This window comes from Notechis scutatus, chromosome 1 (assembly GCF_049901735.1).
Source record: "Notechis scutatus isolate UNSWTSFEM ecotype Mainland chromosome 1, rNotScu1.2, whole genome shotgun sequence".
Classification (NCBI taxonomy): Eukaryota; Metazoa; Chordata; class Lepidosauria; order Squamata; family Elapidae; genus Notechis; species Notechis scutatus.
In genome coordinates, this window is record NC_142009.1 from 329,327,095 (window position 1) to 329,345,424 (window position 18,330).

Sequence of the window (18,330 nt, forward strand, 5' to 3'; positions counted from 1 at the left end):
ACAGAAGCACAGAAACCGTGGTACAAGGGGGAAAAAACTCACTGGAAAATCTTCAGCAGCTCCCATATTGGAGGCTAGTGAGATCCAAAGGCATTAATTAGGAACGTTGATTAATTAGGAATGTTGATTAATTAGGAATGTTGATTAATTAGGAATGTTGAAGGAGGGTTTCTTCCTTTCCCTCTTCCTTCCTTCTCTCCCTCTTCCTTCCTTCCTCTTTCTTTCTTTCTTTCTTTCTTTCTTTCTTTCTTTCTTTCTTTCTTTCTTTCTTCGTATCTTCCTTCCTTCCTTCCTTTTCTCCCTCTTCCTTCCTTCCTTCTTCCCTTCCTCCCTTCCTCCACCCTTCTTTCTTTCTTCTTTCTTTCTTTCTTTCTTCCTTCCTTCCTTTCTTTCTTTCTTTCTTTCTCTTTCTTTCTTTCTTTCTTTCTTTCTTTCTTTCTTTCTTTCTTTCTTTTCTTCCTTCTTTCTTCTTTCTTTCTTTCTTTCTTTCTTTCTTTCTTTCTTTCTTTCTTTCTTTCTTTTCTTTCTTTCTTTCTTTCTTCCTTCCTTCCTTCTTCCTTCCTTCCTTCCTTCCTTCCTTCTTTCTTTCTTTCTTTCTTTCTTTCTTTCTTTCTTTCTTTCTTTCTTTCTTTCTTTCTTTTCTTCCCTTTTCTTTTTCCTTTCTCTCCTCTCTGTTTGTTAAACAAATCCTGCCCAGGGGTGGGGGAAGCATCACAAGACAGCTTCCCTCCACAGGCCTCAAAATCAGAAGGTGAAAAAAAAGAGCTGAAGATTTTTTTAAAAAAAAACCAGGGTTAAAAAGGTGCCTCAGGTAAGCAAGCAAAACAGAGCATAGGGGAATAGTTGATGTGAAAAAGACCCCTCGGAGGACCAAAATTATTAACATATTAATCATGGCTGGTTAAAAAAATACATGAAAATACCTGAAATGCCTTTGGTTCTGGAAAGGTAAAGGAGGCGACAAGGGCTCTGGCCTGGGAGGAGGGGCATCTTGGAGAGGTGGGAGCTACCAAGATGTTTTATGGGGGCACATCTATTCATGGCTTCCCAGGGGTTATTTGAGAAGTACCATGTGCAGCATGTATTTACACAGGTAGTCCTTGACTTATGACCACAACCAAAACCTCCCGTCATGCCCTTGTTGGAGTCTGATTCTGAGGGGGAGATTGAGGAGTTGACAGGGAGTGGGAGTGTGGCTCTGGTGGCTGTGGAAGAAACGGGGGAAACAGTTCAGCTGGCCAGAGGAAGACCCAGGGCCACCCCCTCTTCATCCTAGGGCACGCAGGGAGGAACGGAGAAGGGAGCAACATGGCTTACTGGAGAGAAAAGGCCCTGATCCCTTTCATTAGTTGCAGCTGGATATAAGAAGGGCGTTTGCACACAGCACCTTGCTGGAAGCCAAGTGTGCATTATCTTTGTCGAGGCTTATATGGGTTTTGGCATCCTCCCAACTGTGTGTGTGTGCTTCCGTTATCTTTTGGAAGTCTGCAATTTATTATCCTGTCCTGTCCTGTTAATTACTTCAGTGTGATTTGTGTTGGTTTTTTTTTATTTCTACTTTATCTGTACTTTGGGTTCAGGCTGCATTTCTTCCCTTTGAAGATTGTTTTTGAAGAGTTTGATCTCCAGCCGAGGATAACTGGACATTGGGAGACAAGTTGGAGGCATTAAAGGGACTTTATCCATTTTTGTGACTTTGTTGCTTTTGTGCCATGCCCCGGGTCATCACACTTCCATTGCTAGCCAGGACAATTGTTAAGTGAGTTTTGCCCCTTTTTATGACCTGCCTTGAATAGTTGTTAAGTGAATCACTGCAATTATTAAGTGAGTGAAACCGTTGTTATGTGAACCTGGCTTCCCCAATGATTTCGCTTGTCAGAAGGTTGCAAAAGGGGACCCCGGGACGTTGCAATGGTCATAAATGTGAGTCAGTTGCCAAGCGTCTGAATTTTGATCCCGTGACCATGGAGATGTTGCAGCGGTCACAAGTGTGAAAAACGGTCTTAAGTCACTCTTTTCTCGGTGCTGTTGCAACTTTGAAAGGTCACTGAATGAACGGTTGTAAGTTGAGGAGTAACTGTACAATTACAACCACAATCCTTTTCTCCGAGTCTGCCCCTCAGTACTGAAAGACAGCTGTCATTCAACCCTGACACTGAATTAACCAATTCAGGAAACTTTAATTAGTCAAGAACCCTAATTAAAATGCTCCGTCAGCATGATTATTAGCATTTTTCATTCCTAAGATGCTTTCAAGTCATTTCATGTGGAAAAGTTATCCATGAGAAACTCTGGGGTGGGAGAAAGGACCCACTATAGAACCAGAGGGAGCTCCTTTCCGGTTGATATGACAACGCCTGTCACAAACTGAAATAAGAATACATTGTATTGAATATCACTTCAAGGTTCGTCTTGTTTAATCTGTCAACCCATAAAATATTCCTGTGGTCTTTGTAGAGTTGCCAACAGAAAGGGAGGGGGGAAAGGGATTTGAAAGAGCAGTGCGGCAGCTTGGAAATCGAAAGTGCATTCCATAAATAGTTTTTCAAAGATAGTAACTAGGTGACTGAAGTTTCTGCCACGCAAAATTCTAACTGGAGAACACGATTGATGACTCTTGGCTATGAATGTGCCTCATTGGAGAATATGAATTATGACACACCCAGGGAGTGGAGGGAAAACCAGGGTCAAGGGTGACAATGAATTATGTGTCTCAGTCAGCTACACCCAGGCAGTGCCGGACATGTTAACTCCCAATAAATCCTTTCGAAGTTTTGGAAGTTTGGCTCAAGACTCATGATTTACTTGGGATAACTGCCGGAATCCTAACACAACCTTCCTATCCTCAAAGTGCCTTCAAGAAACATTTATTTTGCAAATTTGACTAACCTCTATGTGACCTGAAGGCCATTGATAGATTCCTTTCAGGATAAAGAGCAGAATCAATCTCTGGCTTTTGGTTTTGAAGATTCGATTGGATTTGATAAGAGAAATATTATAGCTCTTTAAATGTAAGGAAATTTGCATTTGGTAACTTACTGTCCTTTAGATGAAATTAAGACAACATTTTATGAATAATGTTTTTTAGTATGTCAACTATTAGTATTTTAAGGTGTTTTATACATTGGTGTTATTTCTTTAAATTTAGAGAGAAGTGGCTGTATTGTTAATATCTTTGTACTGAAAGAAAGTCAGAGGCCACCATTGCTCTGTTCGTTTGATGTATATTTTTGTCACTTTTAATTAGTTTTGTCATTTCTTTTTCCTTTTATGTGAGTTTGCATTTTCATGTATGATGCATAAACTTAATAAAGATGTTATTTTAAAAACATCTTTATTTTGTAGTCACTTTCACTCAACTACCTCCTTTTAAAAATTTAGTGTCAGGATTCCAACAATTGCCCTAATTAAATCATGAGCCTCGAGCCAAGCTTCAAAAACTTCAAAGGATTTATTAGGAGCAAACATGTCGGTATGACCTGTATGTAGCCGATTCTGAGATATGTAATTCACTGTCACTCTTGACCCTGGTTTTCCCCCACCCCTTTGGGTGTATCACAGTTCATATTCTCCAACATAGCACGTTAATAGCCAAGAATCATGTTCTCCAATTAGAGATTTGCATGGCAGAAACTCTGGTGCTTAGTTACAATCTTTGCAAGATAAAAATGGAATGCACTTTCGGTTCCAAACTGCTGCACTGTTCTTTCAAATTCTCCCCACCCCCCTTTTTTTTTGTTCATGGCAACTCTAAAACATGCATAGAAATGTTTTATGAGTCGACACCTAAACATCTGCCACCTAATTGTTTTAATCACTCAATCATCTCTACCATCGTTGCACAAGTCCCAAAGACAGCAATCAGGACCCTGGAAAGCTCCCATTTGCTGGATTAGCAGGACCCCAGATGTTGCTTCAACGTTGGGCCAATCATTAGGAGACTGTGTGTTCTAGTCCCGCCTTAGGCCCAAAGTCACCCAGCCAGCTTTCATGACCAAGACAGGGTTAGAACTCATAATCTCCTGTTTTCTAGCCTGGTGTCTTAATCACTAGACCAAACTGGTTCTGTCTGAAATATCTTGAGGATCAAACACCTAAATCCAATTTGGGGGTGGGGAGTTGTCTATGCCAGGGGTCTCCAACCTTGGCAACTTTAAGCCTGGAGGACCTCAACTTCCAGAATTCTGGGAGTTGAAGTCCACCAGGCTTAACGTTGCTAAGATTGGAGACCCCTGATCCATGCCACAAGACCTGTGTTAGCTTTGATTGTGGCACAACCCAACTTGTGAGGTTCACTGATGAGGCTGTGTGTCCTCAAAGCAAAGAAAGGGGAGTTAATTTAAGAAAGTATGGTCCAAATAATTGTGAGTATGAAATTCAATTTGATGTAGAGGTTAAGGCATCGGGTAGAGACCAGGAAATGGTGGGTTCTAGTCTCGCCTTAGACACAAAGCCAGCTGGATGATCTTAAACCAGTCCCTCTCTCATTCCTAGAAAGTAGGCAATGGCATACCATTTCTGAAAAAGTTTCCAAGAAAACTGAAGGATTTGTCCAAGCAACTAGGAGTCAACGCTGATTCAAAACAGTGGTGGGATTCAAAAATTTTACTACCGGTTCTGTGGGCATGGCTTGGTGGGTGTAGGGTGGCTTGGTGGGTGTGACAGGGGACCGGATACTGCAAAATCCCATTCCCTCCCCACCCCACTAACCCGCTTTCCAGCTCTGTTCTCCTGTGCAGGGCAACAAAAGAAGACCCAGCTGATCAGCTGGGACTCAATGGGAGGCAGAGAATAGATGGGGGCGGTGGGGCCAGTCAGAGATGGGTTTTGCTGGTTCTCAGAAATTTCTGCTACCGGTTCTCCAGTACTGGTCAGAACCTACTGAATACCATCTCTGATTCAAAGCCTACCACACCATCACCAAATTGTGAATATTGGTGTTATGGAAATATAACATACAAGTCTGTTTGTCTTAGGCATTATTTATCTTTTGGTGAGCTTCCTTTCTTCCTAATGTAGGTTTAATATTTCCAGTTATGTTTTCCCCCCTGGAATCATAGCATAGCATAGCTGGCTGGAGAATTCTGGGAGTTGAAGTCCATAAGTCTTAAAGTTGCCAAGTTTGGGGAATCCCTGCTCTAAAGTTAGAATCGCCGGCTCCTTGGTCTAAAATTGCAACCGGAAGTTCCACAGCCTCTTTCGCGTCGAGAACCCTTCTTTTGACCAAACCTGCCTGGCAGCGCTTGTTAAAAAAAAAAAAAGAATTTGGAGAAGCTCAGATTTTAATAAAATTAAATTATTATGCTCCCCCCACCCTCCGCTCATCTCACGGATACAGCGACTCTGTATTTGTTGTGGGGAAATATCTCAGCATCCAAATATATGATTTACACATCGGTTGGGAGCAACAAACGCTTCCCTTGAACGAACTACTTTCGCAACCAAAAGGATTTAAATCTCCCAAACTTCTTGGTCGAACGTGGAGAGCCCCGTTTTCTTTCAATCAGGTAGGCTGCTGGGGGGTCTGGAAAGAAAATTAACCAAGGGGTGGAGAGATGGGGGAAGAGGTCTGTCGGCGCTCTTACTTACACACGCTTATTCACAGTTAACTCATCCCAGTCATTAACTCGATTTTCTGGATTGGCAGGACACGCGTCTCCACCACAAGCAACAATGGCGAAGCCTGAGCTGGCTGGCTGGCCGGGCAAGTTGGCCACGTTCTCGCAACACTTTTTTTTAGCCCTCCGATCGCGGTTTACAAGCTATAATCATATAATGACTGGCTTTACTCCACAGGCTAAAATAATCCTACTCAGATCAAGCGCCGGAAACGGCGGGCTGGTGTAAACTCGGAGAGCGCCAGAAGAGAACCGAATAGAATTCTTTCTTGGCCAAGTGGGATCGGATAGCCAAGGAATCGGTCTCCGGTGCATAATCTCTCAGGCTGTAGAGATTCTCAGCCATCCAGGTTGCCCTCGGAAGTTGTGGGAGCTTCATCACTTGAGACTTTCAAGAAGAGATTGGACTGCCATTGGTCAGAAATGGTGTGGGGTCTCCCGCTTGGGTGGGGTGGGGGGTTGGACTAGATGACCTACAAGGTCCCTTCCAACTCTGATTATCTGTGAAATCTGTGAAAGATCACTGTTGTCCCAAAGGTGCTTTTTTTTCAGGAGGCAACTGGGCTTTCTTGTTTTTTCTTCTTTTGAAGACGTTTCTCTTCTCATCCAAGAAGCTTCTCCAGTTCTGACAGGATAGTGGGGGAATGGAAGGATTTATATTCCTTGCAGACAGCTGGTCATTTGCATCCTTAATTTAGAGAGTCCTGGAAGCACTTGGAGGTTTATCTGTGTCCTCAGGGTCATATATTACATGAACAGTGTGACATCTGGGTATCCTTAGCTTTGATACCGAATTATAGTAATAATATTGACAATTGTAGTTATCTTGGTTATATTAATCATCCTCACATCATAATATCATTATACATAATACACTCGTCTTTCAACTCCTAATCCTTTCTTTTACATGCTGATTTTAAAATATGACATAGGAATATGCATAACAATATTTCCCCCCCTTTCTAATTTCTACCTCTATTCTAAATCTTAATAGCACAAATCATATATTAGTAGGTGTTCTGATTTTATCCATCATCTCCATCAAATCCATTCCTCCTTCCACACCATTCAAAGGGTCTTCATCCCAAATTGTATAGCTAAAAGTCTGCAGAGACTCTCACTCATCCAGGTCATAGTTGTCCCAAAGGTGCTGGACTTTGTTTTTTGTTTTTTTTCCTTTTGAAGACGTTTCTCTTCTCATAAGTTCTCAGTGTACATACAAACAACAAAGTGATATGTCATAGATCATACGGTAGGATCATAAATCATAAGATACACCAATTGATAAATCATAACACAGCAATAGGAGAAGGTAGTAGGAAAGACGAGAAGATGACAAGGATAATAGCCATGCAGCCTACTACATGGATCAATATCTCTGGGCGAAAGACAATGCTGTAGGGAGTCAGGTATTTAGCAGAATGGTGGCATGGAAAAAAAATTATCTTTTGTGTCTAGTTGTTTTGCCCTATAGGGCAAATCTCCCGAAGGGAGAATTGCTCCTTTCAATTCTGAGCTACCAATATTCTCCCTGATCAGGAACTATTTCGCAATAGATTTATTTATGTATTTAGTAGATATATGTGGCAGCCCATCTCAAGTATATGAGTTTAGGTGTTTAGGATTGTGCGGCAAAGAGGCATTGGGTTCCGAGGGATTTACATTTGTTCTCATGAGTGCACATCTCTGCTCACATAAGGAATGTCTATGGAGATTCTCCGTCATCCAGGTCACGATTGTCCCAAAGGTGCTTTTAATAAATAGAAAATAGAATCACAGAGTTGGAAGGGACCTTGGAGGTCTTCTAGTCCAACCCCCCTGCCTAGGCAGGAAAGCCTACACCACTTCAGATAAATGGTTATCCAACATCTTTTTTTAAAAGCTTCCATGGTTGGAGCATTCACAATTTCTGGAGGCAAATTGTTCCACTGATTAATTGTTCCAACTCAAGGAAATTTCTCCTTAGTTCTAGGTTGGTTCTCTCCTTGATTAGTTTCCATCCGTTGCTTCTTGTATTGCCTTTAGGTGTTTTTTCAAGAGGTCTTCTTTTTCAAGAAGCAACTGGACTTTCTGGTTTTTCTTTGAAGACGTTTCACTTCTCATCCTTCCATGATCCTTCCATTCCCCCACCATCTAGTCAGAGCCGAAGAAGCTTCTTGGATGAGAAGCGAAATGTCTTCAAAGAAAAACCAGCAAGTCCAGTTGCCTCTTGAAAAAGCACCTTTGGGACTCATACAAGGAAGCATCTAGTTTGCACTTTCTAAGTGTACAAGAAGACCAGGCCATTTTCCCCCCCTCCCTTTTCAGGGTCACTTTCTTGCTGTGTTGTTTAGGAAGTAGCGTCCGCCTGGCACCTCAATTCATTTTGGGGATTAGGTTCAATACACTGTAATCTGTAATCCAAGGCTCTTCAAACTTGGCAAGTTTAAGACTTGTGGACTTCAACTCCCAGAATTCCTGAGCTACCATGACTGGAGGAGGAATTCTGGGAGTTGAAGTCCACACGACTTAAAAGCTGTCAACTTTGAAGACCCCTGCTGTAATCAGTCAAGGACAGGGGTCCCAGGATACCCACCCCAAGCCCTCAAAAACTCTCAAGGGTAACATTAAATAAGTTTAACAGGAGGAGTCCCCAGTGCTCTCTGAGCTGGGCTGTTTTCTTGCAGACGTTTCATTACCTGATAGCACTGATGGTGATACCTAGTTGGGTAATGAAACGTCTGCAAGAAAACATCCCAGCTCAGAGGACTCCATAGTTCAGCCCTAAGCTTCAGTTGGTGGTAGATTCTTCTATTGGAAAGTTGAACTGACTTAACATTGTAGGAAGAGAGGAGTGTTAATTTTATTTTAACCAAAAGCCAGGCCTCTGATAGTCCCTTTTCAGTATGCAAAGACTTTCCTGAGTTACAAATCTTTTCCTATCATTTGAAGAGAGGCTACTTCTGAGGGAGACTGAGGGTTGAGATATAAATAAATAAATATAAATAAAATACTAGACTCTTCCTGAGTTCTGGCCTAGGTTTCAGACAAAGCCTAGGTTTCAGACATTCTGGCCTAGGTTTCAGACATTACGTAACAAAGCCCCCATGGACTCCACAGATAATTCAGTCTAAGGTAGGTGTGCAAAAGGGTTTGTTTTTTTTTAAACACGGGAACGAAGGGGGGGGGTGAGTGGAAAAATGTGCCCAAGGACAAAAGATGTTCTCCCATCAGGAAAAAAAGAGTAACCAACATTTTTCTCACCCCCCACGATCTGATCCCAGTTAGGTTTAAAGCCTGGGATTTCCCTCATTTTAATGAAAGCTTCACAATAAACGAGGAAGCGTTGGCAATTTAAGAAATCACCAGAAAATAGAAATGCCCCCCCCACACATAAATAAAGGGTTAGCATTGTATTCAAAATTAATAACCATTGAGGTTTATTTCCCATGAAGTTTTCCTTTGAAGGGCCGACCTGGGCAACGGAGGGGAAGCGCTCACACACACACACACACACACACACACTTGATTGACTTGACTGTATTTCTCCCCCGCATCCTTTGGGAACTGAAACTGGGCCTGCCCACACAAAAAGGAGATGATTAGTGGGTGTTCCTCCTCCTCCTCCTCCTCGCTTTATCCTCCGGGTTTCTTTGCCCCCAGGGGGTTCTCCTTACATAAACCGAGTCGGCCACCCCGCGTGGGGAAGAAAACACGGGCGAAGAGCCGCGGCGCGAACCTATCTAAGGCTGGCGAAGGAAGCGCGTCACGCTTTTACGCAGTTCAATATGGAGAGAAAGAGAGGGGGTGGAGGGGGGAATCCACCCCTTCCCCATTTTTGCCTCGTCTTTTTTTCCGTGGTACCTACCTTTCTGCGGTTCAAAAATGGATTTTTCTGAGGAGGTGGGGGCGGCGGCGGCGGCGGGGGGGTGTTATTTAGGACGCTGGTCATATTCAGCGGGGCCTTGGGATGAAATGGACTAGTCTGGGAAGGTGCCCTGGTCAGTTACGTCCAGAATTAAGGGGGAGAGAGAGATTGAGAGGGGGGCGTAATGTATTCCCTTCGTTGCCTCCTCCTCGCCCCCTGCGCTGAGAAACTGTTTTGAAAACAGAACCTCCCTTTCTCTCTCCCTCCCTCCCTCCCTCCCTCCCTCCCTCTCCTCTTTCCTTCCTTCCCCTCCCTCTTTCCTCCCTCCTCCCTCCTCTCCTTCTTCCTTCCTTCTTTCCTCCCTCTCTCCCTCCTCCTTTCCTTCCTTCCTCCTTCCTTCTTTCCTCCCTCCCTCCCTCCTTTCCTTCCTTCTTTCCTTTCTCCCTCCCTCCCTCCTTCCTTCCTCTCTTTCCTTCCTCCTTCCTCTCCCTCCTCCTTTCCTTCCTTCCTTCCTCCCTCCCTCCTCCTTTCCTTCCTTCTTCCTTTCCTTTCTCCCTCCCTCCTCCTTTCCTTCCCTTCTTCCTTCCTCCTTCCTCCCTCCCTCCTCCTTTCCTTCCTCCTCCTTCCTTCCTATCCTCCCTCCCTCCTCCTTTCCTTCCTTCCTTTCCTTCCTCCCCCTCCCTCCTCCTTTCCTTCCTTCCTCCTCCCTCCCTCCCTCCTTCCTCCTTTCCTCCCTCTCCTCCCTCCCTCCTTCCTTCCTCCCTCCCTCCCTCCCTCCCTCCCTCCCTTCCCAGCTCAGTCCTTCAGCTTGGGCTCCCAACCAACCCCAGCTCATCCCGGCAGCCTCAGGGAAACTGAGGCAGGGGCTGCCCTTTCCTCAGCGCCCGCTCCTTTTAACTGCTTGACTATTGCTGGGCTAAAGGAGTTTTCTCCCTACTAATAGCAGGAGCGTATTAGGAAGCTGTTGCCGGGGCTCAGATAGGAGAATCCCGGGGGGGAGAGCGATGTCCACTGGCTAAGGCGCTCCCCACCACCACGCCAGAAGGAAGCCACCATCAGCCGCTGCTGTGCGGTCAGGAAAAAACAAACACCCGCCTTGAATCTGTCATTGAAGGCAACCAGAAGCTCAGCTCCCCTCGAAGGAGCCTAAAGCTTAATATTTCCATCCTTTTTGGCCCCTTTCCTTTCCTTCCCATCCATCCAGGGCAAACGGGAGGCGTCTATTTCCCCGACCCTGAACTCTCGCAAGTTCTTGAACTTGAAACTTTTCCAGGACCCTCCATCGCCCCCTCCCCAAAGCCCAGTGGGGTGGAATTTGGGGTGGGGGGGGGGGGGGGGGGGGCTCCCTTTTGATTGTCCATTCTCTTTAAAAAGGGAGAGAGGAGGGGGGGAATTCCTATAGTATTTTATGTCCCTTTCAGTCCTCTCTCCGGACCGCGGGAGGGGGGAGGGGGCAAGGCCGCGTTGGGAATACCTACACAGGCACCCATGCCTATATCCATAGCAATTACCCCCCCTCCCTCCCTATCTGGAGCGGGGGTGGGGTGGGGGGGAGAAAGACACGATGGTGGAAAGACCCAGATCGTGACCTTGTTCTCTTCGGAGAAGAAAAGGGGCTGCTTGGTTTGCGACACACGTTGGGAGCTTTGGCGAGCGGGGACCCTCGGAAGGAGAGGGGGGGCGTGGGAGAGCCAGGAGGCGAGGGAAGAGCCCCCTTCCCTCCAAACTCCCCCCCACGCCCCCTGTGAGAAAATGTGCCTGCCCTTGGAGAGAAAAGGGTGGCTGAACTTTTTCCCTTTGCCCCTTCGGTTGCTTCCCTCCGTCGCCCCCGCCTCCTTTGTGCAGCTCAGCCAAGCAAAAAATAACAGCGGGATATTTTTTTAAAAAAAAAGGGGGGGTTCTTTCCCATCCCCACCAACCCTCACCTCAACACCAGCATAGTGCTTTTGGGTGGGTGGAAGACAACTTGGGGTCATCGCCCAGTGGAGCGCCCGTAGGAAGGTCTTTAGCTCCCTACCTCGTAAAAAACAGACCTTGGGAAATATTCAGGGCTGACCAAAACGAAGGAAGGGGTGTTTTTTTCCCTTCCTTCCTTCCTTCCTTCCTTCCTTCCTTCCTTCCTTCCTTCCTTCCTTCCTTCCTTCCTTCCTTCCTTCCTTCCTTCCTTCTTTCCTTCCTCCTCCCTCTCCTTCTTTCCTTCCTTCCTTCTTTTCTTCCTCCCTCCCTCCTTCTTTCCTTCTTTCCTTCCTCCTTTCCTCCCTCCCTTCCTCCCTCCCTCCCTCCTTCTTTCCTTCCTTCCTTCTTTCTTTCCTTCCTCCCTTCCTCCCTCCCTTCCTCCTTCTTTCCTTCCTTCTTTCCTTCCTCTCTTCCTCCCTCCCTCCTTCTTTCCTTCCTTCCTTCTTTCTTCCCTCCCTCCCTCCTTCTTTCTTTCCTTCCTTCCTTCTTTCCTTCCTCCCTCCCTCCTTCTTTCCTTCCTTCCTTCCTCCCTCCCTCCCTCCCTCCTTCTTTCCTTCCTTCCTTCTTCCTTCCCTCCCTCCCTCTTTCTTTCTTCCTTCCTTCCTTCCTTCCTTCTTCCCTCCCTCCCTTCCTCCCTCCCTCCCTTCCTCCTTTCCCTCCTTCATTTCTTCTTTCCTTCCTCCTTCCTCCCTCCCTCCCTTCCTCTTCCTCCCTCCCTCCCTTCCTTCCGTCTCTCCCTCTTTTCCGGGCATTCCCGTCTCCTCCACCGCCCACCCGCTCCAAAGGGAGATGGGGAGTTTGCGGGCTGTCGATCTACGTATTGAAAAACCCACCCGCCACCCCTTTTCGGTGTGTTTTGGGGAAACTTCAACCGGTTGCGATCCGGCCAACGGCCGAAGAAACAGCGGCGCCACCAGAAGACAAAACAGGTAAGTCCTGTTTACCTATGGAGGGAGAGGCGCCCCCCCGGATTCAGAGAGGAAGGCGGGGGAGGGGAGGCTTTTGCGGCAATCTCGAGGTAGGTCTACTCGGAAGTAAACCCCGTGGAGCCCAATCGGGTGCCCAGGATGGTAGCCCTGGAGGACGGCAGCTGAATCGGGGAGTCCTGGGACCCTCTGCTTACTCACGAGTCGGCGCCGCTCCGCCACTGAGGATGCGCCTATGCCACGGACCTCAACCGGGTCTCGCGGCTTCTCCGGCAGGGGGTCGCGCCCGGCCTCCTCTTCAATGTAAATATATTTATATATTTATTTACATTCCGGTTTTAGCTAACTTGAGTGAAATGAGCTGGAGGCGTCCGCTGCTTCCAAGCGGGTTCCGTAGCGCAGGACCACAGAATGGCAAAGTTGGAAGGGACCTTGGAGGTCTTCTAGTCCAGCCCCCTGCTTAGGCAGGAAAGCCCTATACCATTTCAGACATTTGGTTATCCAACATTTTAAAAAAAAAAACTTCCAGGGTTGGCGCATTCACAGCTTCTGGAGGCAAATTGTTCCACTGATTAATTGTTCTAACTCAAGGAAATTCCTCCTTAGTTCTAGATTGTTTCTCTCCTTGATTAGTTTCCATCCATTGCTTCTTCTCCTACCCTCAAGTGCTTTGGAGAATAGCTTGACTCTCCCTCTTCTTTGTGGAAGCCTCTGAAATATTGGAAGACTGTTATCATATCTCCCCTAGTCCTCCTTTTCATTAAACTAGACGCAACTGCTTTTTATATGTTTTAGCCTCCAGACCCCTAATCTTCTTTGTTGCTCTTCTCTGCACTCTTTCCAGAATCTCAACATCTTTATTTTATTTCATTTTATTTATTTGATTTGTCAATCACTTTACAAGGTAATAGATATAAGTATAAACATGAGTAAGAATACAGGAAATAGGTACGAATAAATGGGGACAATAGGACAGGGACGGTCGGCACGACGGTGCCCTTATGCACGCCCTTTACAGACCTCTTAGGAATGGGGTGAGACCAATAGTGGTTAGTTTGAGGTTAAAGGAGTGGGGGGTTAGAGGATGTAACTACAGAGTCAGGTAGTGCATTCCAGGCATTGACCACTCTGTGGCTGAAGTCGTACTTTAGGCAATCGAGTTTGAAGCGGTTTACACTGAGTTTGTATCTGTTGTGTGCTCTTGTGTTGTTGTGGTTGAAGCTCTTTTTTACATTTTGTGGCGCCCAAAGTTGGATGCAGGGTGCTGTTTCTCTAAAGCGGGAAAAATAAATTGGGGGGCGGGAGTTCAAATACTTTAGATGTGGGTGGAGGAGGGAACGCCTGGAAGGTGCTTAGACGGCGTTGGCGTTAGACTGACAGGCTGGTGTGTGTGTGGCTTTTTGCAGACCTTCCGAGCAACCATTGACTTGTGGGGGGGGGGGAGGTTGAATGAGCGAGACCGTGGGGGTGGGGGGCAGGGGCTTAGACCTCTCCCTCCACCCCTGTCCTTGCAAAAAGACGGTCCCCCTCCCGTCCGTCCCAGGCCAATTGGGACGGAAATCTGCTGTTGAACTTGAAAAATGCCTCTATTTCTGTGTGTGTGTGTGTGTGTGTGTGTGTGTGTGTGTGTCTCCTTTCTTACTTTATGGTGCGGCGGGAGAGGGGAAAGAAAGCCAAATATTTCCAGGGGCAGAAACAATTAATCCAAACCCTCAGCAAGTTTCTAGACCACAAAAGTGGGGGGGCCTGGAAGCGGGAAGGAAGGCCGCTCGCTCCGTGGCTCACCCGCCCAAGTTCCCAACCCGGCCTATTTCGCGCAAGGCTCGTTGAGGCTCGGCCAGAGTTTTTAAATGTGGGTTTCTTAATTTCTTTTTCCTTGGCTAAGAAAGGCGCGATTGAGAAACACCACCCTCCGCCGTTAAAAAATCTCTCTTCTTCGCTCTCCTTTATTTCTTGCTGGAGGTGGGGAGATTTCTACTATTCTTCTCCCCATTTTTTCCCTCCCCCCTTAAGATTGGAGATCTCTCCCCTCCCCCCTCCCCCACAAAAAAACCACCACGTGCTTTAAAAGATCTACCAGCGAAGACGATCCCACCCCCGCTTTCCACCTACGCATATCTTAAACATCTTTTTTTTTTTTTTGCAAAAAAGATCAGATCTCGCCCAGCGGCTCCTGCTTCCTTTCAAACCGCCTCCCTCCCTTTTTTAAACTCTCTTTTTCATCCGAGGTAAGTTATCTCGCCCCGGCTTGGCCCGCCAATTAATTCCCGGGATCTCTCGCTTTAGGGATTGGGGGGGAAAAAAAAAAGACGAAGCGAAAGTTTGCTTGCAGCTGGGCGGCTCAGCCTGCTTTCCGCAGGAGCATCCTTTCTTGTTTGGCTTACCTGCACAAACCTTTCCCCCCCCCCACTATTTCCAAGCTAAAGCAACTTTCCGAGTGGGAATCCCCCCCTGGTAGATTGGGATTCTTAATTCGATTTTATGTATTTATTTGGCCCCTTTTGAGAAGGAAGGGGAGGGGCGAGGAGACGCGACCAGTTTCAAAGGGCAACTTTTTAGGTCGATTTGAGAGGGGAAAGGAGTTGAGTATCGCCTCTTCAAACGACTTGGGGAAATTAATATGCTTAATGTTAGGCTTTCAAGCTTAAGGATTTTTTTCTCTCTTCCCACTCTCCTCCCCCGGCTGAGAATTGAAGCGTCGTTTAACGACGGTTTGGGCGATCCTAGAGATCGTGTAGGATCTGTGTAATGCCTACTATCGCGTTCCGCTCTTTGGATCGCGTGAGGATGACTTGAGAAGAAGTCCCATTGAAGTCCATAGGTTTCTCTTTGGAGCCAAGGACATAAGGGAAATATTTGTTTATTAAGGGCTAATCCAGAAGTCTGATGGGTGTGTTTTATTTCTGTTTGTCTTGGTTTGCTGTCTCACAGCTACAGACCAAAGGACCCCCGGATTACACAGATTATTCTCGGGAAAGTGTGTCCAGCAATTGCAACTTCAAATAATTTATGGATAATTTGTCTGGGGTAATAAATCCTCTCCTGCTGGTTGTGGAGCTTTTCAATGATAAATGGGTTTTTAACATGAAATCTCAAAACAATTTTACTTGGATTCCAACATTAAGTCTGTCTAATTTCACAGACCAATTCTGAAAAGCTTTCGACTTTCTCCCATTTTCCCATTTAAAATATATCCCATTTTAAAATATAGATTCAAAAATTAAAATTTCAGTGCTGTACTTGAAGACCATGAAAAGAATAGAGATGCTATAGCATCTTAAAATATCTTACTTGTTTCTTCCTTCCGTCCCCATTTCAAGGCAACCAAAGATTTAATTTCCAGATTAACTAAACATCAGTCTTATGCAAATTTCACTGTAAATTAACACATTAGGCTTAATTTCTAAGTAAATATGCACTGATTCTTTTCACTTGGCTTTAAAAGTAAATCTGATTTAAAAAAGAGGCTGTATTTTTTTTTCTAAAACAAAGTTCATCCTGATTTCTCTCTCTTGAATCCCAAATCAAACATTCTCTTTACTGTTCATTTTTAATAGATTGTTTTAATGGCTTAGATTATTTTGAGCTAGATCAGTAATTTGTACTTAAAACCTGTCATTCTATGAAGGGCTGTATTTTAATTATATTTTTATTTATAGTCTCTTGATTGCAGAACCATGTCTGTGAAGTGAACGAGAATAATAACATTAGGAATCCATTGCAATATTTTAAAATTTACCAGAAGTGTGTACAGCCATAATTTGCTGAACAATTTATTTTATGCACACTGTGCCTTTTAAACAAAAAAACTGTTGAAGTTTAAACTTTTTCTGCCTTGTGTTTTTGGATTTGGCCTTAAGATGAACTTCTCTTTCGCACCCAATAAAGTGTCATGTATCCCTTAAGTCTTTTAAAAATGCAACTCTTCTCATCTTATGGGATGTGTTGTTGGATGTGTTTGTGGTAGCTAGTCATTTTCCTGTTCCATATGAAGTATATGAAATCTTATAAATTCATATATTAATTTATATATTTATATTTATATTTATAAATTCATATATGAAGTATATGAAATCTGAGTCTTTGCTCCTGGTTCCGCTGGCATTTAATGGTCATTTGCCCTGAATATTCTATGAAATCTTAATAGTTGGCCCAGTCTTCTTGGCAACCGAGCAAGGCTATTCTGGCAACCTAAATAATATTGATAATTTTGATCAAGCTGTGAGATGTTTCCAGTGGATTGTATTTTACAACCTTTGGACTCTAACCCTTAACAATACTGCCATTCAACTATGAATTAATAGGTTATTATATCAAAGAGAGGGGTTTATTCTACAGAGCTACCTTACATGCAAATCTTTGGGGCTTCCACCTGGAACATTGGCCTCCTGTCCTTCCTCTGCTGTATTTATCAGAAGGAAATGTTTGCATGTGACTCTTCATGTGTTTGTTGAAAACTGCCAAGTTCAGTTAGCAAAGCATGGAAAAATACACACCTGAGCCGAGTTTATCCTGTTGCATGTTCTTCTTTTAGGGATAAAAAGATGCCTAGAAGCTCAGATACTTGAAAGAGCGGCTATAAAAAAACAAAACCAGCCACAATTTAAGGAAGGAGAATCTCTTAGGGTTGCATTTCATCAGTAGTTGACTAGGGAGCCAATGCCATTCAAATCAAATCAAAGATTTCAAATCCACTCCCGAAATGGGGCCTGCCCTGCTTGTTTAGCTACAATATTGAAAGGATGAAATAATCCCCTTTGCATTGTAGATGGAGGGTGGGGAGAGAGATTTCAGTGGAAAGTCTTAATGTTTGTTCTATCGGTCTCAGTAAGTGCAGTGAGATTTGTTGTATAGGCTTGCAAATTAAATTCAGTATTGTCTCTTTTTAATAGAGCATGTCTGTCTTCCTTTGTCCATAACACTACAGACAGCAGATTAGTCTGAAAGGAAGTCCCCCCCCGTTTACAACACCAGGACATGTATTTTAGTAAACATTCAAACCCTGATGTTAACAGAGAGGTTCACTTCAGTTCAACTTGCTAGCAGCCACTGAGAAGAATTGGGTTTAACTTTGCAATCCTAAACAGAAATAAATCCCACTGAATGCAATTTACCTTGTTCCTGGGAAAATGTATCCAGCAATCCCTGGCTCATTTCTTGGCAAGAGAGCAAATCCTGAATATGAATGATCTCTGCTAAATTTGATTAATTGGTGGGGGGGGGGATGTGAGATGGATAAATCAGGAGTTAAACCCATTTTTATCAATGTATGCTAATTGATATAACTAATGTGTATCTCAGAGACTTACAGTGGCTTTTCAGAAAAGCGTCCTCATTATTCTACTCTTAACAAAATTGGTGAACATTTTTTGTGGGGCAAAAATAGCTTCTTTTTTTTGATATCAGGTTGTACACAGTTATCCCCCCCCCCCCAAAAAAAATCCCACTGAAACGATTCAAAGAGTTCAGTTTGAGACAAAGCTTTTCCATGCACAAAAATTAGCTGCCAGCATCCATGCCATCTGTGTTTTTTTCCTGCGTGCCCATTCAGTTGTGAGTTCATCGTGTTTGCATTGCTTTACCCTCAGTAAATGTGATTCTTATTTTTTTCTATTTTTTTCTTCAGCCTAAGAGAGACTAAGGAATGAGTAAAGCTGGGCCCAAGCCTTAAATAAATAAAACCATCCAAATTTAAAAAAAACAACCACAGTAGTGCTTTAAAATAGCAAATATAACAATAAAAACATTCTTTTTTTAAAAAAAGCAAAATGCTAAACATTGTGCTTTCATAACACGCTGGTTGAATCGGTAGATCTTCATTGCTTTCTGATGAAAAAGTGGGCCAAAATATTGTTATCTTGGAAGAGAATTCTCACACGCTGGGTGAGCTAAATCCACTGGTGAGCTCATAATCAGGATTTTTTTCAGCCCATTTTAATGCACAAGCTGGATCGTATTGGAGCAAGTATCCTTTTAACTTCCT

General features: G+C 44.5%; 1 long non-coding RNA gene across 1 annotated transcript in view; it reads left to right on the plus strand.

Annotated features, from left to right (window-relative positions):
- Positions 1-12,098: 12,098 nt before the first annotated feature.
- LOC148133539 (uncharacterized) overlaps positions 12,099-18,330 on the plus strand; it is a 64,079-nt gene continuing 57,847 nt past the window's right edge. Inside the window, exon 1 of the long non-coding RNA XR_015746965.1 lies at positions 12,099-12,350. This is a non-coding gene — a long non-coding RNA (uncharacterized LOC148133539). The remainder of the gene's footprint in view (positions 12,351-18,330) is intronic.